This window comes from Ovis aries, chromosome X, assembly GCF_016772045.2.
Source record: "Ovis aries strain OAR_USU_Benz2616 breed Rambouillet chromosome X, ARS-UI_Ramb_v3.0, whole genome shotgun sequence".
NCBI lineage: Eukaryota > Metazoa > Chordata > Mammalia > Artiodactyla > Bovidae > Ovis > Ovis aries.
Window position 1 is genome coordinate 100,166,768 of NC_056080.1, and position 26,441 is coordinate 100,193,208.

At 39.9% G+C, this 26,441-nt stretch overlaps 1 protein-coding gene across 1 annotated transcript in view; it reads right to left on the bottom strand.

Annotated features, from left to right (window-relative positions):
• Nucleotides 1-8,487: 8,487 nt before the first annotated feature.
• Nucleotides 8,488-26,441, bottom strand: part of PABIR3 (PABIR family member 3) — a 63,455-nt gene continuing 45,501 nt past the window's right edge. The window contains exons 7-8 of the mRNA XM_015105019.4: nt 19,087-19,207; nt 8,488-8,599 (exon numbers count right to left, since the gene is read on the bottom strand). The gene's annotated coding sequence lies outside the window, so the exon portion shown is untranslated. The remainder of the gene's footprint in view (nt 8,600-19,086; nt 19,208-26,441) is intronic.

The following is a 26,441-nucleotide window of genomic DNA, read 5'->3' on the forward strand; positions in this document are numbered from 1 at the left end:
AATCTAACATGATCCCAAAAAGAATACCACAAAGTGTTGGTGTTTTTTTTCCACCTAGATGGGTTAATTCTAGAGTTCATATGAAGAAATGCTCATAACTAGGAAATCTTGAGTAAAGGAAGAAATTTTTCCAGAAATTAAAGCTTTTATATAACTCTAGTAATTGCAATAATGTGCCATTGGTCCTTGAACAGACCAAAGGAAAAGAACTGGAAGTACAGAAATACACCCAAATATACCCAGGAATTTAGGTAGAGGTGTCATCTCCAAACAGTGGAGAAAAAAATATACTGGCCAATAAATGGCATGAAAACTGGATAGCCATCTAGAAAAAAGAAATGAAATTGGACTGATGCATTCCAACAGGATGAACTCCAAATGAATAAAAAATTTAAATGTAAAAAGATGAAACCATCAAGGTGCTAGGAAACAGTATGGAGAATTAATTTCTTTATAATCTTGGAAGGGGTTAATTCTTTATTATTTTTTAAACTTTTTATTTTATATTGGAGTATAGCCAATTAATAATGTGATAGTTTCAGGTGGACAGCAGAGGGACTCATACATATACACATATCCATTCTTGCCTAGACTCAGAATGGGTTAATTCTTGATGATTCAGTAACAATATTTCATATCAAAGACTAAATTGGTGATCAATGTCACTCCTTGACAGTAGTTATTTATCCTCCCCTCTTCAGTGTGTAATTTCCCAGTTTTGTACAAGCATCCCCCCCAAACTAGTTTTCAATGTTAGATCCTCAGAATCATAAAAATACTTGGATTTTTCCCTTTTAGAGATTACTTGATTCAACTCACTTAAGTTCTCCCTTTTAATTCAAATCTGCTGCATTTTGACAGGCTGTAATTAACAAAAACTGGGTGACTGGCAAGTGATCATACACTGCGTGTCTGCACTGTCTGAATTTACAGTCCATATTTGAGTGTGTGGTGGCATGGGAGGGAGGGTAGAAAAGAAAATGGGCCTCAAATAGCCTTTGATCCAATTGGGTGCTGAAATGCATGGCATACCCGACAAATGCTGCCGGAGCTGAGGAGGCCTGAACTGACCTTAAATGATGGGCTTGATTGATACACAGAAGGGCTTGGGTTCACCAGAAAAGGTAATGATGAGTGTGCCATGAGGTGGGGCGAGTTGTTTTGAAACAATTTCCATGGAGATATTTGAGACTGTGATGTGTGTGTCATTGCTTCCTGTCTATTACGAAGAAAACTTTTTTCTCTGCTGTGATTAAAGAGGCTGATCACAGACTAGAGAGGAAAGACCCAAGCTTGCCAAGGGGCCACTGGCATTACAAATTTTAATCAGGAACAAGGTAAAGAAGTTGTCATCGTGAAAATGAGTGTGATTCATCATGACGGCAGTTAGCAAACAGGAAATGCACAGCAAGAAGCACGGCAATAGTTGTAATTATCTGTCACCGTAGGTGTTTTGCCACCTTGAAATGGTTAGGCCTTCACAATTCTGCCACCTGAATTCACTTCAGAAGGAGCGATACAAAGTCAGCATGAAAAGCTCCAGGTTTCAAGAAGGGATTCTGGAAACGAGCATCTCCTTGATATTTTCATTCAACGAACAGTTAAGTTAAAAAGACTACATAACAGCTGCCAAGGAGACACCTACAGGGTTTTGACAAGAACATGGAAACAACTCTGAGGTTTCAAAGTTTTGCTATTATGAAGGATATAGAAACTTTCAAGTAGCACCTAAAACCCTGACATTTGAGAGAACAGGCCTAAAAGGAACAATTTAAAATAGACCTAAAGGAAATTGGAGTTGAGGGCAGGCTTGAGACCATGCACATGAATTCTCCAGGCAAGAATACTGGAGTGGGTTGCCATTTCCTTCTCCATGGGATCTTCATGACCCAGGGATAGAACCAGCGTCACTTATGTCTCCTGCATTGGCAGGTGGGTTCTTTACTACTAGCACCACCTGGGAAGCTCGTAGCTATACTTGCATGCATGGAGAAGATTCAAATGCAGGGAAACTCACCGTATTGTCGCAGCACCAGAATGTCAAGTTAGTGATTATTTCATTAGGAAAATATTTGCTACACCTATAATCTTGAAGTGATAAACAGCAGAGCAGAACATTACTCTCCAGGATTAAATACCAAACAAAATAACAAAGAGCTGACTCAGCTTCGGGCCATTGGGATGACACCTTGTCCAGTTACCACATCAAAGACCCTTTAAGTAAGCCATAGGCAGAAAAAAGAAGATTCAATTAGGACACTGGTTTGGAGAGGCTTCATGTGACTAAGAGGACAAAGAAATGCAAATAGACTAAACTCAAGCTGGCTGGTTCCTTTATTTTGTTCATTTAGTTTCTAATTTGCCCCTGTCACCTGGTTATCAAAACATGTCTAAAAATCTAAAGTGGTACCTGCCCTGAGCTAAGTCAGCTCAGTACCTAATAAAAATTGGGCCCAGGTCAAGGAAGATGATGATGGGGAATGTCCAGCTCACTAAATGCATCTTACAATTAGCTGGGAGGTTGCTTTGTGAATCACCGACTTAATGAACACACAAGCTGGGCAGGTGGGGAAAAGCCCTGATTCAATAAAGTGAAAAGAATAAATAAAATTATTTCCTGAGGATATAATCAGATTTGGGGGCTTCCTAGGTGGCTTAGTGGTGAAGAACCTGCCTGTCATTGCAGGAAACACAGGAGGCTCAGGAGACACGGGTTTGATCCCTGGGTTGGGAAGATCCCCTGGAGGAGGAAATGGCAACCCACTCCAGTACTCTTGCCTGGAAAATCCCATGGATGGAGAGCCTGGTGGGCTACAGTCCATAGGGTTGCAAAGAGTAGGACACAACTTAGCGACTGACCATGCATGCATCAGTCAGTTCAGTTTAGTTCAGTCTCTCAGTCGTGTCCGACTCTTTGCAACCCCATGGACTGCAGCATGCCAGGCCTCCCTGTCCATCACCAACTACCAGAGTTTACTCAAACTCATGTTCATTGAGTCAGTGATGCCATGCATGCATAGACAGATTTTAGTCCAAAGCAGAGAAAAACAATTCAAAATCCATCTTGACAAAATAAAGTGTAAACTGTGATAATATTAAGGGGAAAAAACGTGTTAAACCCTGAGATGGATGGGTAAATTACTTTTGCAAAATCCTAAGTCATAGCAGGCCAGGTTAGGAATGGGTTTATTTGGGGGAATTGAAACAAAAGCTCCCTCTCTCCCCTAGTGAACGTGATTTTTTTTAACTAATGACTGTACTTCTACACCTGTATCTTCTACTGTTCACAGGCTGTTAGAAAACAGGTGTTCTTGTTTGTGGGGTTTTCTTAATAGACTTTACTATTTAGAGCAATTTGGGGTTCACAGCAAAATGGAACAAAAAGTACAGACTTCTCGTATATCCCTGTCCTAACCCCCAACACATGCATAGCCTCCCCCACCATCCACATTCCACAGAGGTGCATTTGTTATAATGGGTCAATCTACACTGATAAATCATTATCAAACAAAGTCCATAGTTTACAATAGGATTCACTCTTGTTGTCCATTCTATGGGCTTGGACAAATTCATGCCAGGTACCCACCATTATAATATCATATATATTTAGTATCATATAGAATGATAACACTACCCTAAAAATCTCTTTTAATTTAAAAAGTCTTATTATTGAAAATGTTAAACATGTTCAGAAGCAGAGATAATAGTATAATGAACCTCTCCCATTTACCCATTATCTGCTTTCAGAAATTACCAACCATGGGCAATCCCAATGAGGCACTTTTGCAAAGGCTATGAGAATGGAACTATAGGCAGACTGGTATTATCTTTGTGGGAAAATAGTTTCTTCTCAGTGATTTTTAAGCAAGTGATTGAATTATTTTGGAGTGACCATGTATTAAACATTAACTGTGCTAGGTACTTTGCAAATGTTATCTAGACCCTTGCTACTCCAAGTGTGGTCCATGAACCAGCCTCATGGGCATCTCCTGAGGCTTATTGGCAATGAAGATTCTCTGGCCCCACCTCAGACCTTCTGAATCAGGGTCAGCAGTTTAGTAAGATGCCCCAGGTGATCTGTAGGTAACCAAAAAGTTAAGAAACACTGACTCCTTGGTCCAGGGTAGACATTTACAATAGCATCCTAAGAATCCTGCAGTAACTCCTCAAGGCAAATGCTATCATGCCCAGTTTACAGACGAGATAACGAAAGCTCAGAGATATTATTTGGACTTCTAAAGGCCTCCACAGCTAAACTTAGATCTGCTTGGCTTCAGAGTTTATAATTTTACCGCTCAAAGCATGCTGTCTCCAAGCTAGGGGGCTCACTTTGGGATCAACCCAGTAAAAAAGGAAAAGGAGGTGATAGTATGTGTTTACACAACAGGAACAACCATTCATCTTGGCAGATGACAGTGACAACAACAACAGAAAACCAAACTGTTTGCTATCATACAAACAATCACTTGCTCCCCTGAAAGCCTTTTTCACTTTTAGACCATTTATTACAGTATCGTATAGACAGGTAAATATTTCCAAGTGGTCAGAGGTCAGAAAAAAAATTTGGACCATTTTTCAAAGTTAGTTCCCCTTGACAGTACCTGTTGGCTGAAATATGAACCAAACCGCAAACCACACACTCTCCCAGAACAGATAGAAGATGTGCTATAGACTCATATAACTGGTACATGCATTTTAAAAATCCATCAGGCCAGTTTGACATCACATAGGCAGGAAACGCAGGTTTCACTTTCCAACCAGATGAGCAGTTTTAGCCTATAGCTCTGCTTACGAGGAGGGAGCCTTAAATGGCTGAGAATCGCTGGGCAATGCAATAGGCCTCTTTGTTTTCTGGGTAGCTTTTTGAAAGGAATATTAAAGGAAAAAGTAGAGAAAAAGCACAATTGGGGAGCACACCCCAAATTTAGCAGAAATTCATTAGATCTCAGGAACTTCTCTCCTCTAATCCTGGAAGGAGGTTAAGGCCATTTCCTTCTCTTTCTGTTGCCCTAATGACTCAAGGGATCAGCATGACCACTTGCTTTTGCAGTGAGTTGATCTGATGATTAATTAGCCTCTAGCAGAAACCTGCGGAGGAGGAAATGGCAACCCACTCCAGTGTTCTTGCCTGGAGAATCCCAGGGACGGGGGAGCCTGGTGGGCTGCCGTCTATGGGGTCACACAGAGTCGGACATGACTGAAGTGACTTAGCAGCAGCAACAGCAGCAGAAACCTGACGAAGTTCTCAGTTCAAAGCCCCAGGGATCTAGTTCAGGGCAATCTGTCCTCACAAAGTAAGACTAGGTGAAGAGGCATGCAAACTGGCCTGGTGAGAGGGGGGCCGTAGGGGTTTTGATTGACATTCTACTTTACACCCAACTGACCAGGATGCATCCTGCTGTTGTGAAACAGTGTTCCAACTGAAAAACAGCAAATCTACTGGCTCAACAAAGCTCATTGTCTACGTGCACGAAAGCAAATTCCTAATGTGTCTTCTCTGTCTTATAAACACCTATTTGAACCACTTTGTCCCACATTCTTTTTTTAAAAAAAATCCCACATTCCAATAGATTTCATCACATTTTATGACCAACCTTGCCCTCATGCTAAAAAATATATTCAACAATACTAAGAATTGAGTCAAAATAGGCCCCCCAATGCCATGTAAGGTAAAATAGATGACTTATAAAAGATATTTTAAGAATGTTTTTCTAAACATTGAAGAAGATTGTAAATCGTATTTTTTATACTGCATTTGAAGAGTTTCTAAGAGATCTATTTATTTCTTTTCTTTTTTGGCTCTGGCAGGTTGTTGTTGCTGCACATGGGCTCTCTCTACTTGTGGCAAGCGGGGGCTACTCTTCATTGCAGTGTGTGGGCTTCTCATTGTGGTGGCTTCTCTTGTTGTGGAGCATGGGCTCTAGGGTGCCTGGGCTTCAATAGTTACAGTGGGCTTAGTAGTTATGACTCATGGGATTAATTGCCCTGCGCATGTGGGATCTTCCCAGATCAGGGGTTGAACTGGTGTCCCTTGCATTGCAAGGCAGATTCTTAACCTACTGGACCACCAGAGAAGCCCTGTATTTGAAGATTTTGATCACTATATTTTCCCCTCTGAAAATTTTACAAAGATGTCTCTAAGATCTGTTTATCTAAATGACCACCTTTGTAAGGATAGGGGGGCAGTTATTTACCCCACTTTGTGGATGAGGAAACTGAGGCTCTGGCAGTTGAAGATAATTGCCTTCCACAAGAAGGCCTCCCAGGGAGGAAGTGAAGTCCCTCTATCGTGTCTGACTCTTTGTGACCCCATGGACTGTAGCCTACCAGGTTCCTCTGTCCGTGGGATTCTCCAGGCAAGAATAATGGAGTGGGTTGCCATTTCCTTCTCCAGGGGATCTTCCTGACCCAGGGATTGAACCCAGGTCTCCCGCATTGTAGGCAGACACTTTACCGTCTGAGCCACCAGGGAGGAAGGGGCACTGCCAAAGTCAGCATCCTGACCATGACCTAGCCTTGTCTTCTCTTAACACAGGTTGAAGAAAAAGATAGCAGAAGAGTAGCCACAAAATTACCCCCCAAAGAAACTAAGGCAGCAGAGAACATTCCAGGATTATTAAGTTAGTTGGAAATATCTTTTCACTTTGGAAAATACAAGTTACCCCCATGGGTTATTTGATGAGGGAAAACACCAAGACATGAGTATTGACGGTCTTTGGGTTGTAAGTTATGATGTGGACCCAGAGGAATGGCACTTGAGGTAGAGCACATAGCTAGCTGCATTCTCTCCTTTCTTTTCTCACTGTTTGTACTCTCCCCACCCAAGAGGAAGTCAGGAATGTTGTGGGAGGCAGGGGCCCTTATTAAGAAAGTAGGGAACTGGGCCACTGTTGTTCCAACTTCAAGAAGAGGGCATTCACTAGAATGTGGTGTCTCCTGGGCCAAAGTCAGATGCCCTCCCACCCCTGCCTCTGAGGCTGCTATGGAGGAAACCATTAGTTTGAAGTCATTTATTCCAAGGGGCACATCCTAATGGGGCTGAGTCTAGATCTATACATATGCTACTGTCCAGTTAAGGAGAGCACAGTGCTCTTTATAAGAAATAAGTTAAACTTATGAAAAGATTTCAAAACTGTCCAGGGGAGAGAAGGTGGGGGATCCAAATTAATCCTAAATGTGGAACCCCCGTGGCTCCACTTCTGCCAGCCCCTTCTGGGTTTACCATTACTTTGAGTCATTATTTTCTAATGTTCTTAAAACAGGCTATATGGTGCCCTGTAAAACTCTGTTCCCCACAAGGGAGTCCTGGGGAGTTGGGCTACAGTAAGATTATCTCACAGAATGACACTTGTAGATACCATGTAGATAACACACAATCAGCCCAAGAAATAAATTCCACACATGAACCACATACATTTGAAAGGCACCAATTGCTGGGAGCCAGGCTAACCTGTAGTTAAAGGATTTGTGGAATCTTCTGTGAGCCTTTCAGGCTTCCAATGGTTCATTCCTCTCAGTGTGTGATGGGAAAATCAGCAGGTGAGAGGGCATTTTGTAATATTTAACCTAAAGGTAAGAGTTTTGCTAACTACTGAATAAATTTATGGAAAGAAACAATATCTTTGCTCTAACTATTTATATGAAATACCTCAACATTCTAAAATCCTGGAGAAGGTTCTGGTTTGCATGTCATAGGGGCTGGCTGGACACTTAGAAGAGAGGTAGTAAACACAATTTGGGCATGGGAAGGAGGCTGGCCTGGAGAAGTTATTCCTTCAAACCTGAGATTCTGTGAAAACTAGAGTGCAAATCCATTTCCTAAAGGAAACTGTACTTTTAGAAGTACACAGTTATAGAGATGGAGAACAAATTAATGGTTCCTAGACATTAGGGAACCCACTCCAGTGTTCTTGCCTGGAGAATCCCAGGGACTGGGGAGCCTGGTGGGCTGCCATCTTTGGGGTCGCACAGAGTCGGACACGACTGAAGCAACTTAGCAGCAGCAGCAGCAATTAGGGATGGTGGAGGGTGACAGGGTTGGTGTGACTATAAAAGGGTACACCAGGGAGATCTTTGTCGTGACAGAATAGTTCTGTGTCTTGATTGTGGTGGTGGCTCCATGAATCTATACATGTAATAAAAGAGCATAGAATTATACAGACATTGTACCTATGTCAATTTTCTGGCCTTTATATGAAACTATAATTATGTGCGATGTAATCATTGGGGGAGACTGGGTGAAGGGCAACTTCCTATGAGTATAATTATTTCAAAATAAAAAAGTTAACAAACATCAAGCACAATCCTGCATTTCTTTTAAGTACCCTACAAAACCCTTCGTTTATCCAATTTTTCTTTTAAGAGAACCCCACCCCCGCACACCATAATTCCTTGGTTGTTGAGGATTAGAACTACAGACTTAGGAACAAACTTTTCCTTTTCCATCTTAGTTTCTTCATTGAGGAAAAAAATGTCAGAATGCATGTGGCCTTTTTCAAGTTTTTAATCTATGGAACTGATGTTTAGGACTAAGCTATTCACTTGGTAATGCCTTGAGCAGACTGGGCGGTTCTACATCTGTCTAAGCCAGCTCTTCTCCCTGTCATGGAAGAAAAAGCACAAACATGTTAAATTCCTGTCATGCCTTCCATGCAAAAAGAAGTATAAAGGTAGGTGGGTGGGAGAGGACAGGTCAGGAGGGTGTGGGGTCCTGTGGTAAAGCAAGAGGTTCCTCTCAGCTCAGAGGGAGCTGTGCTTCTGATGTTGAGAAGTTAGGGAAATTGCCCCCAGGAGGTCAAGGCACTTGGAAGATAAACAGTTCAACTAGCCTTGGAGAGGGGGCCATTGGAGCTGAATGTAGAAACGTGAGCCGGCTTCCCCTCCCCATCTCCCCAGGTCCACCAGAAGCAGAGGTGGACAGAGCCTGAGCCCTTCAGTGAGAACAGGTAGTCGTAACAGGCAGGTTTTAAAGGGGTTTGGGATGGGAGTACCTGCTGCTGGTTGTCAGCATCCCAACACACTCTATCTCCCAGAGAGTCCCCAGAGTGGCCTTTGTAGGTTCCATGCATCTCACTGAGACTTATTTAATTCATCTCATCTGGCCCAGAGCACATGACTATAAGCTGCCTCATATTCTCTTATTTTGAGTCATAGGGGCCTGGATTCATATCCTAATTCTGCTGTTTACTAGTTTTGTGATCTTGGGCAAATGGGGATAATACCTGCATTACAGGGTTTCTGAAGTGTCTGGCACCTAATAAGTGCCTAGCAAATGCTAGCCTTCTCTTTGCTCTGTTCATTGTTCCCTGTATGGCTGCCACATTACTTCCTAGACTGGAAGGTCCTTGGGAGAGCTTCTTCATGTTCTCTCTCCCCTGTATCTAGCATAGGGTTGAGCACACTGTTAATGAGTAAAATGGTGCCTTCCTGGCTGCCTCAGAGATACTACTGATGGAGACCCAGAACTGGGCACAAGGGCACATCAACATTCCACTGATGCTTTGTTGTTGTTGTTGTTTTTCACTTAAAAAATATTTTTAATTGAGGTATAGTTGATTTACATTTTTATAGCTTCCAGGTGTATCAACATTCCATTTCAATATGAAAGTAACATGCTGGATTCTTTACTTCCCTGATACATCGTTCTAGTAAAACGGGCCCACATTTAGTGCAAATACAATTTTAGACAAATATTATGTAGCTCAAGTAAAATTAAAGCCAGTGACTACGTATCTTGACAAAGTGGCTTTTTGAGCAGTTTATCAGGTGTGAAGCATGAAAAATATCAATTGCAGACTTACAGGCTTATTACCACAGAATTCAAAAGGTTATCAAATATAGCAAAAAGAGCATTCTTGGGACAATTATCTGTAATAGTATACTGTATCAATGTTATATTTCTTGAATTTGCTAACTTAACTGTGTTTATATATAAGAGAATGTTCTTAGGAAATACATTGAAATATTAGGGGGTGATGGGACATGTTGTCTGCAACTTTGAAGTGTTTCAGAAAAAAGTATGTGTGTGTAGAAAGAGAGAGAGAGAATGATAAACGTAACAAGATGCTAACAATAGATAAATCTTCATCAAGAGTATGTGAAATTTCTTTTTACTCTCTTTGCAGGCAATTTTCCTTAAGTTGAAAATATTTCACATTAAAATTAAACAAATGTTATTTCGAGCATTTAACCATTGTGTCTGATGCTGTGATAGGTATGATATTCAAGGGAGAACAAGACATGGTCTCCATCTTTAACCCAGAAATTCACAGTCTGGGGCTGGCAGGACCAAAAAAAAGGCCAGGACAATTCAGTGTGGTAAAGGGTGGCACAGAAGAGGTATGCTAAAACCAGACTTCCTAGGATGAGGTGGTCAGAGGAGGCTCTTTACAGAGAAGGTAAAGGAGAAGCTTAATGTTGGGGGAACTAATTAGGTTTGGGGATGGCAATGGGGCATGTAAGCATAGTTGACCAACAGACTGTGAGTTATAGAGTAGAGGTGCCTGTAGACAGCAAGATAAAGCCACCTGCCTTCTAAGGACAGACAAAAAGGCCTGGATTAGCAGGTGTCAGGAGCCAGGCCCAAATCACCATAGCCTCTGAGGTAACATAAGAAGTGCAGGCATAAGCAAAAACACTAGAAGCTGAAAGGTTGAACACAAGTGGGCTTACTGATAGCTTAGGATGAACTTTATGGTGCGGTATACTGAATGTCCTAGAGACATCAGCCCCTAGACTGATTAATATAAGTAGCCTGGATACATACAGGCATGGCCCCAAATTAGTTAGGATTACTAATAATAGACTGTGAGGCAGGAAGAGGATGTTAGGCGATCATAAGAAACTAAAGAAGTGATTTTTGAAGAACAGGATGAACTTTACCAGCAACAAGGATAAGGTAGTACCCAATTAACACACAACAGGATGGGGAGAGATTGTTGTTAATAGGAAAAATCCCGAGAACAGTACCAGGTTCCATAATTAAGGGAAATCAACAAGGCAGTACTGCTGTCTCAGATGTCAATGGGGGAATGGGAATTTCCACTCAATTATTAAATATAGAAGCCAGGATGAGAAAGTACCTGAATGTTCCTACCAACGGCCTGGTGGGAGCTCTTTTATTTTTCCTTTCACTGAAAACTTTTATATTATGGAAAATTTATAAAAATAATGAGAACAGCATTAGCTTAATAATGAGGACATTTTATGGCTTTAACAGCACATAAAACTGTCAAAATGTGACAATTTTTGACCTACAAAAATGACAAGTTCATGTTTCAAAAGAAAATGAACCCCCATATAGCCCACACCCAGCTTTAGCGATTATCAACACATAATTTAATTTCATTCAAATTCCCACCCATGACCCTGGCAAAGTGACTAATTTGAAGCAAATCTCTAGTGGGATTTTTTTGTGCTTTAAAAAAAAATGATTTAGTATCTATAAAAGAGATTCAAATTATATATATATATATATATATATATATAAATATATATAATGTTTTTAATTTTCTCAGTAATGTATCCTTGTGGTTCAAAATTCAAAAGGTACATACTGTTGTATAATTTTAATATACACAATTTTTCTTTTGTAATTATACTTCCATAAAAGCAACAAACAAACAAACAAACAAAAAAACAGAGTACAAAGGGACAAGTGAAAAGTTGCTTTCCAAACCTTGTCACCTAGCCAACAGTTCCCCCTCCTCAGAGGCAACCAACATTAACAGTTTTTTATGTGTCCTTCCTGGGATGTTTTACTCATGTTAGCAAAGAGATTGTGGAGAAGGCAATGGCACCCCACTCCAGTACTTTTGCCTGGAAAATCCCACAGACAGAGGAGCCTGGTAGGCTGCAGTCCATGGGGTTGCGAAGAGTTGGATACGACTGAGCGACTTCACTTTCATGCATCGGAGAAGGAAATGGCAACCCACTCCAGTGTTCTTGCCTAGAGAATCCCAGGGACTGCAGAGCCTGGTGGGCTGCCGTCTGTGGGGTTGCACAGAGTCGGACATGACTGAAGCGACTTAGCAGCAGCAAAGAGATTGAGAACTATTCCCACTGATTTGTACCTTGCTTCTTTCAGCTAACAAAATATTTGAGATCATTCTATATCAGCACACAAAGAGCTTCCTCCCTTTCCCAGCTACCTAGCATTCCACTGAAGAACTACAGTTTAAGGAATCAAATCATTCTTGGTGGACTTTTAGGCTGTTTCCAATCCGTTGAGATTACAAACAGTGTTGGAATGACTCAACCTTATGCATTCATCTTGCGCCAACGTAAGTAAGTGTATCTATCTGTAAGATAAATGCCTCAAAGCTGAATTGCTGGATAAAAAGGAAGGCACACATAATTTTGATAGATATTGCCAAATTGCCCTTCATCAGGTTGTAGTTATTTTAATGCTGTTGGTGAAGACCTCAGCCTCATATGGGTCTCCTTCTACCACTCTGCTGCCAGGACCACCAGCCTGTCCTTCCTTCCCACTCCTTGCCCAGAGGCAAGCTTGCTGGCTTCCTTTCCTCCTTCTAAGCTGGTGCTGTGATCAGCCATCTTAGCCATGCTAGCGTTGATCTCTGGACTCACTCTCCCCGTGACCTTTTGTAGCACCTGCTCTGCCAATCCTCAGCCCTGTGAAAACCCGGCAGTCCATTCTCTCCACCTCCCACTCCCAGCCTGCTAACTATTGCTGGAGAAGGTCATGAGACTGGCTCTGTTACAAAGCCAAGCCAGCCAGCCTCAGCAGGGCCCCAAGGGCTACAAGGTAATCCTTTTAAGTGTCTGTATCAAATTTCTCTTAGTGATTGTTTCAAATCCTCTCCCTCTCCTCAGTTTCCTTACCCTACCCTCAGCCCGACCCCAACCCCTCAGTTGAGGGCCAAGCTTTGAGTTTCAATGACAGGACATAGGTCATCAAGCAGGAACTCCCTTGATTCTTTCGATTCTCTTGGTACTTGACCTTGTGTGTCCTTGAGTCACTGCATTTTCACATCTGCCTGCTCACCCCCCACTCCTCAGCCTCCAGAGAACAGGGACTCCCTCCTCAAAGTTTCCTCTTCCACCTGTGTCCTTGACACTAGGTTCTCTTGCCTTCTCCTACACTTGGCCATCCTCTTTCCCTTTGGGCAAGATTTCCCTTCTGGCTAGTTTTTCTCTCTCAGCTTAAAAACACTTCCCTCATATCAGTGTCACTATTCCACACTACCAACAAACTTTAGCCATCTTTAAAATTACACAAGTAATTCATGCCTCCTGGCTTTACTTCTTCCAAGTCAGCCCCAAAATTTAACAGAAAACTCAGAAAAGAATGATAAGCAAAAAGAAGAAAATTAAAACCACCCATAATTCACCATATAACTGTTAATATTTTGGTGTGTTTCTTTCCAATCATTTTATATGCACATATATAAGTTTAGATATCTATATGTATTTCTTCTTACAAAAGTGGATCATCGTATACAAAGTGCTGTCATACTGTATTTCAGACATCATGGGCTTCCCAGATGGTGTTAGTGGTAAAGAATCTGCCTGCCAATGCAGGAGACACAAGAGACACAGGTTCAGTCCCTGGGTTGGGAAGATCCCCTAGAGAAGGGCATGGCAACCCACTCCAGTATTCTTGCCTGAGAAACCCCATGGACAGAGGAGCCTGGCTAGATACAGTCCATGGGGTCTCAGAGTCGCACATGACTGAGAACACATGCACAGACGTCTTCAGTTTGCTATTTCTTAGTCGTCTGATCCTGGTTAAGTAAATTCACGTCTCTGAGTCTATTTCCTCCTGTGTAAAATGAGGACTATTATAGTAACTACCTCACAGGGCTGTTGTGAGGATTCAGTGAGACAAAAATATATAAAAACACTTATCATAGTGCCTGACACATAGCAAGTTGAATTAATGTTAGCTATTATAATCTTCCCACATCAATAAATATAGCTCTGCATAATAATGTAATGAGTTCTGTCAGTGCTAGGTCTAACAGGAGTGACTGAAGCCCTGCAGTGACTCACCAACACATATTCACTTGACCCACAAGCAAATATATCTGTGGGATAAACTGCCTAAAGCACAACTGCTGGTTCAGAGGCTCTGCACATTTGTAATTTTGATAGATATTGCCAAATTGCCCTTCCTCAAGTGGGAGTTACCGTGATTTCTCTAAGTTATCCCTTATGGATGAATATTGAGGCTGTTTTCAAATTTTTCATTGATGGATGGTGAAGAACATTCTTATAACTAAATATCTGCTTGAATTCATGATTATTTATTCAGGCCAAAGGAGAAAGCACAAGTTTTTAAATGCATAGAGATGTGGGAGCAAATGGTGTGCACTGAAAACTGCTAGTATCAGGGATACTCAGAGGGTAGAAGAATAAGAGGTGAGCCTGTAAATAGATTGGGACCAGATTGTAAAAGACTGTGAATTTCACATTTATTCATCTAATCAGTCACTAAATATTTAGTTACTATCTGTTACAGGCCATGCACTGTTTTAGGCAGTTTATTCACTTAGTGAACAAAAACAGAAAAAGATTCCTGCCCTGGGGGAGTTTACATTCTAGTGAAGAATGTAAACAAACAATAAAAGTAATAAACAAACTACAGAGACTGTTAGAAGGTAATAAGAAAAAAGGAAAGATAGAGTAGGCTAAAGGGGATGAGGAGTGCTGGGAGTGAAATTATGATATTATAGTAATATAATAATATGTTGTTCTAAATATCAATAATTAATATTAATATTGCACAATGCAATATTAAATAGAGTGACTGGTGCACTACAGAGTTTAAATTTATTCTAGGAATGAGGAATCACTGAGGTAGGCATTCATATATATTTATCATCATCTGTGCCATATCCACAAACTACCTGATACCTAATGGTTTCTTTAAATTGACTTACCTTTCCCTACCTAAATTTATTTTAAATGAAGCTCTATAACACCAACATAAACAGAAACTCAGTATTACATGCCACAAAAGTCTAGAAGGGGATACTGGATGATATCTCCAGCTGGCCTCTTCCCTTCATTACAGAGACTAGTTAGTATATAAGAACAATAACAACCAGCACTTTTAAAACTGCATGCTTATTATTTGACAGGTAACTTGGTATTTTTACATGCTGCAGGTAATTAATTTTATCTTCACAATAACTCTATGCCACAGGTACCATTATGGTACTTGTTTCTTTAGGAGGAAATTTGGGCAAGTGATTAACTCTCCCAAGCCTCAGCTTCCTCCTAAATAAATGGAGACAATAATGAGGATATATACACAGAACTCATACAATTCAACATAAAAAAAACAAACAACCTAATTTTAAAATGAGCAGAGGATCTGAATAGACATTTTTCCAAAGAAGACATACAGAAGGCCAACAAGTACATGAAAATTTTCTCAGCAGCACTAATTACCAGGGAAATGCAAATCAAAACCACAATGGGATATCACCTCACACCTGTCAGAATGGCTATTATCAAAAGAGACAACAAATAATAAGCATTGGTGAGGATGTGGAGAAAATGGAACCCTCACGCACTGTTGTGGGAATCTAAATTGGTGCAGCCACTGTGGGAAACAGTATGGAGGTTCCTCAAAAAATTAAAAGTAGAACTACCCTACAATTCAGCAATTCCACTTCTGGGTATTTTCCCCAAAGAAAACAAAAACACTAATTCAAAAATCTGTGCATCTCCATGTTCAATGCAACGTTATTCACAGCCAAGACATGGAGGCAACCTAGGTGTTCGTCGGTAGATGAGTGGATAAAGAAGATGTGATATATATACACAATGGAATATTACTCAGCTATATAAAAAAAGAATGAAATCTTGCCATTTAGGAAAACATGGATGGACCTAGAGGGTATTGTACTAAGTGAAATAAGTCAGATAAGGACTACTGTACGATTTCACTTAGATGTGGAATCTCAAAAATAAATGAACAATCATAATAAGGCAGGAAAGAGTCCTAGATAAGGAGCACAGACATGTGGTTGCCAGAGGGGAAGGTGGGTTGGGAGGATGAGTAAAATAGGTACAGGAGACTAAGAGGTACAGACTTCCAGTTACAAATAAATGAGTCACAGGGAACTAACATAGTGTTCAGGGTCAATAACACTTCATTTTTTTTAAAGGGAAAATAACATAAATGCCCTCAAATAAGGATCTAATTGAAGAAATCATAGTCAGGGTAAGATAGTACACATGTACTAGGTACTAGGTACTATGTACTAGGTACTTATAGCCTCTGGTCAGAATTTATATTGATATAAAAAACTTAAATTTTTAAATAAGTAAAACAAAAAATATGAAATTTTATACATTGCATGATCACAAAAAATATTTCAAAAAGATAAATAGGAGAAAAGGCTGGAAGTACATAAAAATATTATTGATCACCTTTGAGAGTTAAGACTATTAGTAAATTTTTAATCTTGTAGTTCTTTGGATTTCCCAAGTTTTCTATGAGTATTTACCATTAAAAGGAAATTTTTTAAAATAAAAAAGGCAATATAGGACAGAAGGGCCCATGGCTTCTGCTTACTCCATGTCATGCTTGGGAGAGATGGGGAGAGGGGACAGGAATAGAAGGGAATAGAAGCTCCCAGCTACATCATCCCCTGACCACTAACCCCCAAAATCCAATGACTGAGGTTAGAGCTAAATTACTGCTTTAAAATACTAAAAATTAAAAAATCCAAAAAATAAAATAAAATATAAACACCTTCCCTCAGAGTTAAATTTATTGGTCACTTTAATTTTCCTGCGAAGAACTGTAATCAGAATTTCCAAATTGATTATAGACTTGCTAGAATGGGAGTTTTGATTAGAAGATGGTAAGCAAATGAACCTCTGGGAGCACCGGGAGGGAAGGCTGGCACTTGGGCCGCTGGAGGGAAAGAGGCAACAGAAAGCAAAGTAGGAGAAAACTAAAGACAAACTCTCAACTTCAGTCGTCTCTAATTCAAGTCCTTTGGGGGAAGAAACAGAATATAAATACGATAAATAATACATTAGCAGAGAGATGGTGCCTAGTTTCCGTTAACATGATTAGTCTCTGAAAGCATAGTAGTGCCATTCAACTTCCTGAGAAAAGAGCTTTGTTTCTTAAAAAAGGCCATTTTTGGGACTTCTCTGGTAGTCCAGTGGCTAAGGCTCCACACTCCCAGTGCAGGGGGCCTGGGGTTTGATCCCTGATCAGGGAAATAGATCCCATATACTACAACTAAGACCCAGTACAACCAAAAAAAAAAAAAAAAAAGAGGCCATTTTCATTCATGAAAAATAATATGGGACTTTGAACCACTCAGCCTAAGCATCTGAACCCAAGAGCTCTTTCCCTAGTTTCAGTTATCTTTTAACAGTGAGATTCCCATAAAATCACCCAGATGAACCCAGGTTCTCTGAAAGGCTTACAAGCAAGAGAAGTTCAAGATAATGCAGTAACGTCATCTTTCAGTATTGATTTATAAAGGGAAAGTAAGCCTTTGAATGGAGTGAACAGTATTTTTAAATAGTTTAGAGAAAATTAGAGACTGAAGAAAAGCTTATCATGGAAACAAACAAACCAAAAAAAACCTAGGAGCAGAATGGTTTTATCTCTGACACTGAGCAAGCATTGCCTAATGACCCCCAGATGTGATATTAGCCCTCAAATGTGGTACTGAGTCCTGAGTCACAGAGGAAAACAGTGTTGGATCTGCTTGCTGCCGAACACTACATCTACAAACGGATAGACATCCCTAAAGGTAAGTAAGTACACTACCTCTGCTTTCACCATGTCGTAAAAGAGAGAGCAAAACCCTTGAGCTGATGGCCAAATGTGGTACTACATTTCTAGTACACAAATAGTTTCCTTCTCCGGCTCAACATTTGAGGAGTCCCAGACAAGACTCAAGACAATCCTGGCACTTCTGCTGGAGTTCCTATTTGGTAAAGCGAAATTAGCAAAGTGTGTTGCTTGGTAACATGGGCTCTATTAAACCCTTGGATCTTAGGTATGATGAAATAGACCAAGTACATCTATTTGGTTTGCTTTTTTCTTTCTTTCTTTCTTTCACCAAGATCCAAAGGCTGATACCATGCTTCATAGCTTTCCCAGTATCCACAGCCCCCTGAACAACAGGACACTGGCAAATACCTATGAAAGTCAGACTCTTCTCCCGTCAGTGAGTGAGTGAGTTTGGGAGGCTACATACACATTAGTGTGTCACTGGGACTTTAGCAAGCCATAGCTTCTCTTTAACTGACTATGATTTATCTATGAATTTATCTTGAAGTTAACTAAAAGCAAGAAGTCACATGAAGCTATTCCTAAAGAAACTTAGAAGCCTCTGGAGAAAGTTAAGTCAGTTTATTTTCTAAGTCAAATAGGATTATCTTTTGAAGGAAGTATTCCCTTCAGCTGATCATCTTAAACAGTAATGAATAATTGTATTTGGCTAAATACCCAAACCCAAGATAAACAAGGTAAATTCTTTGAAAGTAAATATAATCTGATGAGCATTTTTGATCAAATAAACATAGTTAAACATATTTCCTCACTCTCATTGATGGCTTTCCTATCTCAAGCAACATTTAACACAACAAATCCTTTTGAAAATTAGGATTTCAAAATCAAACTATCATTTAAACAAACTACATACATGGGCCACATAAATGAACATGCATTGCTGGTGGGAATATAAAATGGTAAAATTACTTTGGAAAACAGATCAGCAATTTCTTACAAAGTTAAACATGCACTCACATAACATAGCAATCCTACTAGGTATTTACTCAAGAGAAATTAAAATACACATCTACACAAAAGCTTAAACACAAATATTCATAGCAGCTTTATTTGTAATAACCCATAACTGGAAACAACCCAGATATCCATCAAAATGTGAATGGATAAGCAAATTGTGCCATATATACACAACGAAACACAACTCAGCAATAAAAGAGATGAAGTACTGATCCAGGAAACAACATGAATGGATTTCAAGGACATTCTAAACAAAAACAACTAGACACAAAAGAATATATACTGTATGATTTTATCCATATATATGAAATTCTATAAAAGAGAACTCTAACCTGTAGTGATGGAAAAGAGGAGATCAGTGGTAACCTGGAGCCAGTGGTAGCAGCAGAGGAAGATTAATGATGAAAGGTCAGTGGACATTTCCGTGGAAGTGGTCTATATCTTGACTGAAAGCTTAAAATAGGTAAAATTTATAGTAAGTATGTAAATTATATCTCAACTGAGTTGATTTTTTTTCTTTTTCAAATTCTTTTCCCATTTAGGTTATTACAGAATATTGACTAGAGTTCACTGTACCATACACTAGTTTAAATAAAAACTCTTCAAAAGTTGAAAATTTAAAGATATATCTGCTTAGCAAGTATAAGTAATAAGTATCCTGTGTAAACTGTGGACCAAGATGCAGTCTCTACAATTAGGAAACCACTCTCTTGAAAAAACTAAGCACACAGGAACATATGCATGGTAGAAGGCATTGAGCCAATGCTACTTAGAGCTGGAATATACAGTTTAACAGGCTCTTCTAAATAGTGCCTACCATACGGGGGAATGGCAAAAGGAATAAAAGGCAAAGGATTCACTAGGCTGGAAAGGAGACCAATATACACTAGGTTGGTTGGGAGTGCTCATGCGCTCAGTGCTCAGTCCCTCAGTCATGTCGGACTCTTTGTGACCCTAAAGACTGTAGCCACTAGGCTACTCTGTCCATTGGATTCTCCAGGCAAGAATACTGGAGTGGGTTGCCGTGGTTGGGAGATCTGGGATCAGATTAAGGACAAGATATGATGTTCTACATCACTGTGAAGCCTGGCTTGTCACTGTCATCTTATGAAATGCATCTCAATAGAGAGGCCAATTAATCTGGATGAAGCTTGACTAATCTAAGAACTGATATCAAATGACTGAGACAAAGAGTAGAAAATGGTATAGGACAGAGGGTCTTCAGATTCCTTGGCCAGACTACAGGGCACCTCTTGCCCTCACCATCAGTGTGGAAGCTCATTATCCTTTTGGTGTTTGGCAAACATTCTATTAAGGTTACAATAAATGCAAAAGATCTGATGAGGAATTGACCTAGAATATTTTATTCATCTATATAGCTTTAGAAATTAAAAGATGGGAAAAATAGATAATTGAGTATCTCTCATATACAGTCTTAGGATAGGATTCAGAGTACAGTCCTATCACACTGGGAAATAATCTGAAATTATTTTTTTAATCAGGGATCTAATAATATCACAAGTTTTTAGGAACTGATAATGAAATGTGAAAAACAAGAGTGGACTGTTGTAGTCATTTCTGGGTGCCACACTTAAAGGATAGTGACAAATTGGAGGTTAATGGCCAGGATGGTGACAAGGCCTGGAAACCATCTCAGAGAAAAAAGACTAGAATGGAAACCTAGAGTAGAAAAGATCTGTCTGGACATGGTAGCTGTTGCCAAATATCTGAAAGTCTACACCTACGGGAGAGGTGATGCTGCTGCTAAGTTGCTCAGTCATGTCTGACTCTGTGAGAGCCTATGGAACTGTAGCCCACCAGGCTCTTCTGTCCATGGGATTCTCCAGGTAAGAATACGGGAGTGGGTTGCCATGCCCTTCTCCAGGGGAGCTTCCCGATTCAGGGATTGAACCTGAGTCTCCTGTATTGCAGGCTGATTCTTTACCATCTGAGCCACTAGGGTAGAGGTGATAGATAGACTTTGCCTATTTTTGTGGCATTCCCTATGACAAATTAAGACTAAAGATAGATGGAAGACTAAAGACTAATGGAAGATAGATTTCAGTTTAATATCTGGGGGAATTTTTTTAATGAGCAGAACATTCAAACAGTTGAAAGGCTCTTTGACTCTCCTTCATTAAAAATTAAAATAGAAGTAAGTGAAGAGTCCCAGGTAGTGCTAGTGGTAAAGAATCCTCCTGCCAATGCATGGGGGCTTCCCAGGTGGTAGCACCTTACATCTCTTACACCTGCCAGTGCAGGAGGTGTAAGAGATGTGTGTTCGATCCCAGGGTTGGGAAGATCCCCTGGAGGATCCCCTGGAGGAGGGCACAGCAACCCACTCCAGTATTCTTACCTGGAGAATCCCATGGACAGGGGAGCCTGGCAGGTTACAGTCCATAGGGTCGCAAAGAGTTGACTGGACATGACTGAAGTGACTTCACATGCACACATGCAAGTGAAGAATCCAATAGTGATAAGGGAGCACTGATGCTCTTATCTTTTCCCTCACATTAGTCAGAACTGATATGAATTTCTAAAACATATTTATCTTCTATTATTTCTTGATTACACAAGTAACAGATTTGCTATGTGAAAAAAATGAAAATACAGACAAGCAAAGAGAAACACAAATGGAAACAAAATCATGTATCTTCCACCTCCTAGAAATGTAAACATTTTGGCATATAGCCTTACAGACTTTTTTCTGTTATAGATCCCTATAAAATATACACATATACTTTTTTTAAAAATTTAAATGTATTTATTTTAATTGGAGGCTAATTACTTTACAATATTGTATTGGTTTTGCCATACATCAACGTACCATTAATAACACTACTTTTTTACTTTACAATACAGTATAAACATTCTTAACAGGTACATCATTCTTAACAGATACAGAGATTTCCATGGAATGACTATACTGTAATTTGTTTACCCAAAGTTTCCCAGAGGACATTCTATATAACATTAGTTCTACAAGATGACCCTCAAAAAAATAGGACTTAGGTTAAATAGTTTAAAATGCCCCATACCATATTCCCTTTCTTGGGCTTTCACATGTTAAAGAAATGAATTAACTGAGTTCCTCAAACTTACTTGACCAGAGATTGTCCATGGCCTCCCCCTTCTTTCATTCTTCAGGACACTTACTTATATTTTATAAAACACTCTGATAAGTGCTGGCTTAACTGATACTTTAGTGTTAGACATTAGGTTTCTAGTTTTTACATAAAACTTGCCATTTTACCCATATTGAAGTATACAATTCAGCACATGTGTGCATGTGTGTTCAGTCATGTCCAGCTCTTTGTGACCCCATGGACTGTAGCCTACCAGGCTCCTCTGTCCATGGAATTTTTCAGCAAGAATACTGAAGTGGGTTACCATTTCCTACTCCAGGGGATGTTCCCCGCCCAGGGATCGAACCTACATCTCTTGTGTTTCCTGCACTGGCAGGCAGATTCTTTACCAACAGTGCTACCTGGGAAGCTTATATTCATAATTACATTCCCACTCTATATTTCCAAAGGGTTTTCATCATCTCAGTAAGTGGTGACATGCAATATTTATCCTTTTGTGTCTGGCTTATTTCACTTATAATGTTTCCAAGGTTCACCCATGTTGTAGCATGTGTCAGAACTTCATTCTTTTTTTGTGGCTGAATAATAGTTCATGGTATGGATATACCACATTTTATCCGTTCATCTGGTGATGGACGCACGTTGTTTCAACCTTTTGGCTATTATGAATGAATCATCCTGCAAGGAACACTGGCATACAAGTACCTATTCAAGGCTTTGTTTTCAAGGAGTGGAATTATTGGATCATATGATAACTATGTGTTTAATATTTTGAGGAACTGATAAACTTTTCCACAGTTGCTGTGTCATTTTTACATTCCAGTGAGAAATGTGCAAGGGTCCCATTTCTCCGCATCTCCACCAATACTTGCTACTTCCTGTCTTTTTTTTTTTATTAGAGCCATCCTCATGTATGAAATGGAGAAGGCACTGGTGACCCACTCCAGTACTCTTGCCTGGAAACTCCCATGGACAGAGGAGCCTGGTGGGCTGCAGTCCATGGGGTCGCTAAGAGTCGGACATGACTGAGCGACTTCACTTACATGCATTGGAGAAGGAAATGGCAACCCACTCCAGTGTTCTTGGAGAATCCCAGGGACGGGGGAGCCTGGTGAGCTGCCGTCTATGGGGTCGCACAGAGTCAGACACGACTGACGTGACTTAGCAGCAGTAGCAATAGCATGTATGAAATGGCATCTCTTTGTGCTTTTGATTTGCACTTCCCTAATAACTAATAATGTTGAACATCTGTTCATGTGCTTATTGACCACCTGTATATCTTCTTTGGAGAAATGTGTATTCATAAAGTCCTTTGCCCATATTTTAATTGGGCTTTTTGTTGTTGAGCTATCAGAATTGCTTACATATTCAGGATTAAACCCATATCAGATATGATATACAAAATTTTGTTACACTACAGGTTGCCTTTTCACTGCCTTGATAATGTTCTTTGATTCACGAAAGTTCTTAATTTTTATAAAGTTCAATTTATTTTTCCTTCTGGTGCTATATCTAAGAATCCATTGCTAAATCCAGGGTCATAAATATTTACCCTCTTCTTTTTCTAAGCATTAAATGGTTTTGTTGTTGTTTAGTCACTAGGTTGTGTTCGATTCTTTATGACCCCATGGACTGCAGCACGCCAGGCTTCCCTGTCCTTCATCATCTCCAGGAGTTAGCTCTAACTCGTGTCCATTGAGTCAGTGATGCCATCCAACCATTTCATTCTCTGCTGCCCTCTTCTCCTCCTGCCCTCAATCCTTCCTAGCACCAGGGTCTTTTCCAATGAGTTAGCTCTTCGCATCCGGTGGCCAAAGTGTTGGAGCTTCAGCTTCAGCATCAGTCCTTCCAATGAATACTCAGGGTTGATTTCCTTTAGGATTGACTGGTTTGATCTCCTTGCTGTCCAAGGGACTTTCAAGAGTCTTCTCCAACACCACAATTCAAAAGCAGCAATTCTTCAGTGCTCAGCCTTCTTTATGGTCCAACTCTCATATATGTACCTGACTACTAGAAAAACCATAGCTTTGACTATATGGATCTTTGTCACTAAAGTGATGTCTCTGCTTTCTAACATGTTGTCTAGGTTTGTCATAGCTTTTCTTCCAAGGAACAAGCATCTTTTAATTTCATGGCTTGCAGTTGCCATCCACAGTGACTTTGGAGCCCAAGAAAATAAAATTTGCCACTGTTTCAATTTTTTCCCCTTCTATTTGCCATGAAGTGAGTGATGAGACTGGATGCTATGGTCTTCATTTTTTGAATGTTGAGTTTTAAGCCAGCTTTTTCACTCTCCTCTTTCACCCTCATTAAGAGGCTCTTAGTTTCTCTTCACTTTCTGCCATTAGAGTGGTATCATCTGCGTATCTGAAGTTGTTGATATTTCTCTCAGCAATCTTGATTCCAGCTTATGTTTCATCCAGCCTGGCATTTCAAATGGTGTACTCTGCATGTAAGTTAAATAAGCAGGGTGACAATATACAGCCTTGCTGTACGCCCTTCCCAATTTTGGAACCAGTTCATTGTTCTGTGTCCATTTCTCACTGTTGCTTCTAGATCTGCATACAGGTTTCTCAGGAGGCAGGTAAGGTGGTCTGGTATTCCCATCTCTTTAATACTTTTGCAGTTTGTTGTCATCCACAGTCAAAGGCTTTAGCATAGTCAATAAAGCAGAAACAGATGTTTTTCTGGAATTTCCTTGATTTCTCCATGATACAACAGATGTTGGCAATTTGATCTCTGGTTCCTCTGCTTTTTGTAAATCCAGCTTCTACATTTGGAAGTTCTCAGTTTATGTACTGTTGTAGCCTAACTTGAAGGATTCTGAACATTACCTTGCTAGCATGTGAAATTGAACAGTAGTTTAAACATTCTTTGACATTGCCCTTATTTGGAATTGGAATGAAAACTGACATTTTCCAGTCCTGTGGCTGCTGGTGAGTTTTCCAAATTTGCTGGCATATTGAGTGCAACACTTTAACAGTATCATCTTTTAGGATTTGAAATTTCTCAACTGGAATTACGTCACCTCTACTAGCTTTGTTCATAGTATTGCTTCCTAAGGACCACCTGATTTCACACTCCAGGATGTCTGGCTCTAGGTTAGTGACCACATCATCGTGGTTGTCCGGATCATGAAGATCTTTTTGTATAGTTCTTCTGTGTATTCTTGCCACCTCTTCTTCACATCTTCTGCTTCTGTTAGGTCCATACCATTTCTGTCCTTTATTGTGCCCATCTTTGCATGAAACGTTCCCTTGGTATCTCCAATTTTCTTGAAAAGATCTTTAGGTCTTAATATTTAGGTCATTGATCCATTTTGAGTTAATTTTTGTATATGGTATAAGGTAGGAGTCAAATTTCATTGTTTTGCACATGGATATTCAGTTGTCCCAGCCCAATTTGTTCAAAATGTTAGGTTTTCCAAAGTGACAAATAATGTTACAGTCAATATCTATTTCAACTTGTCCTATATATTCTCCTAAGAAAAATTCCTAGAAGAGTTGCTATATCAAAAGATGTGCACATTTGGGGGCTTCCCTGGTGGCTCAGTGGTAAAGAATCTGCTTGCCAATGCAAGAAATACAGGTTCGATCCCTGGTCCAGGAATATCCCACATGCCACAGGACAACTGAGTCTGTGTACCACAACTGCTGAGCCTGTACTATAGAGCCCAGGAGCTGCAACTACTGAAATCTGAATGCCCTAGAGCCTGTGCTCAGCAACAAGAGAAGTCACCACAATGAGAAGCCTGTGCACTCCAACTAGAGAACAGCCACCACTCACCACAACTAGAGAAAAGCCTGTGCAGTAACAAAGACCCAGCACAGCCAAATAAATTTTTAAAAAATTCAAAGATGTACACATTTTGAAGGTTTTTGATACATACTAAACTTCCTCTAGAAAGGACATTAGGAATCTACCACAGTGAATTCATATACCACTTTCCCCATGCTCTCAACAGCTTTGTTTATTACACAAGTTTTTAAAACCTTGGATAATCAATGTGGCATGAGGATGTATTCTAAATCAAGTTTAAGAGAATTTTAGCTGAATGTCCCTTGACAACCCTAACATGCTAGCCTTAGCAGTTTTCTCTCCAAAGACCTCACACTCTTAAAAATACTATAGAAGAATATGACAATGTAAACCACTGCAGAGTTTAATATGTCTAGTTAAGAAAGCAAACTATTGATGGACACCTAGGGTAAATCAATTTTCCTCCACTAAATTTAAAAAAATAAAGAAAGCAAACTAAACCTTTCCTCTCAGAAAAGTGGGACTAGAAACGAAAAGTACAGTGAGGTTCCTCTGCTGGATAATGTGATTTCAAACTATTTCTTTCCTCAGCACAAAGTCACAGACCAGGTTTTTGTGACATTCAAATATGTCCTTTTTCATTTGTGTTCAGTGGAGAGTTACCAAACACGAACCATGCTAAGAAATCAACTAAACTGCAATCAAGGAAGAAATTTGTCTTATAGCCATGCAATAATTATCAAGGAAAAAGAAAAGGCTATTTTGCTGGTTATCTGCTTTTTAGTACTTGTTGAGCACTTCCAAATGTGTATTGGGATAGAATTTTTATAGTTGCTATTGTT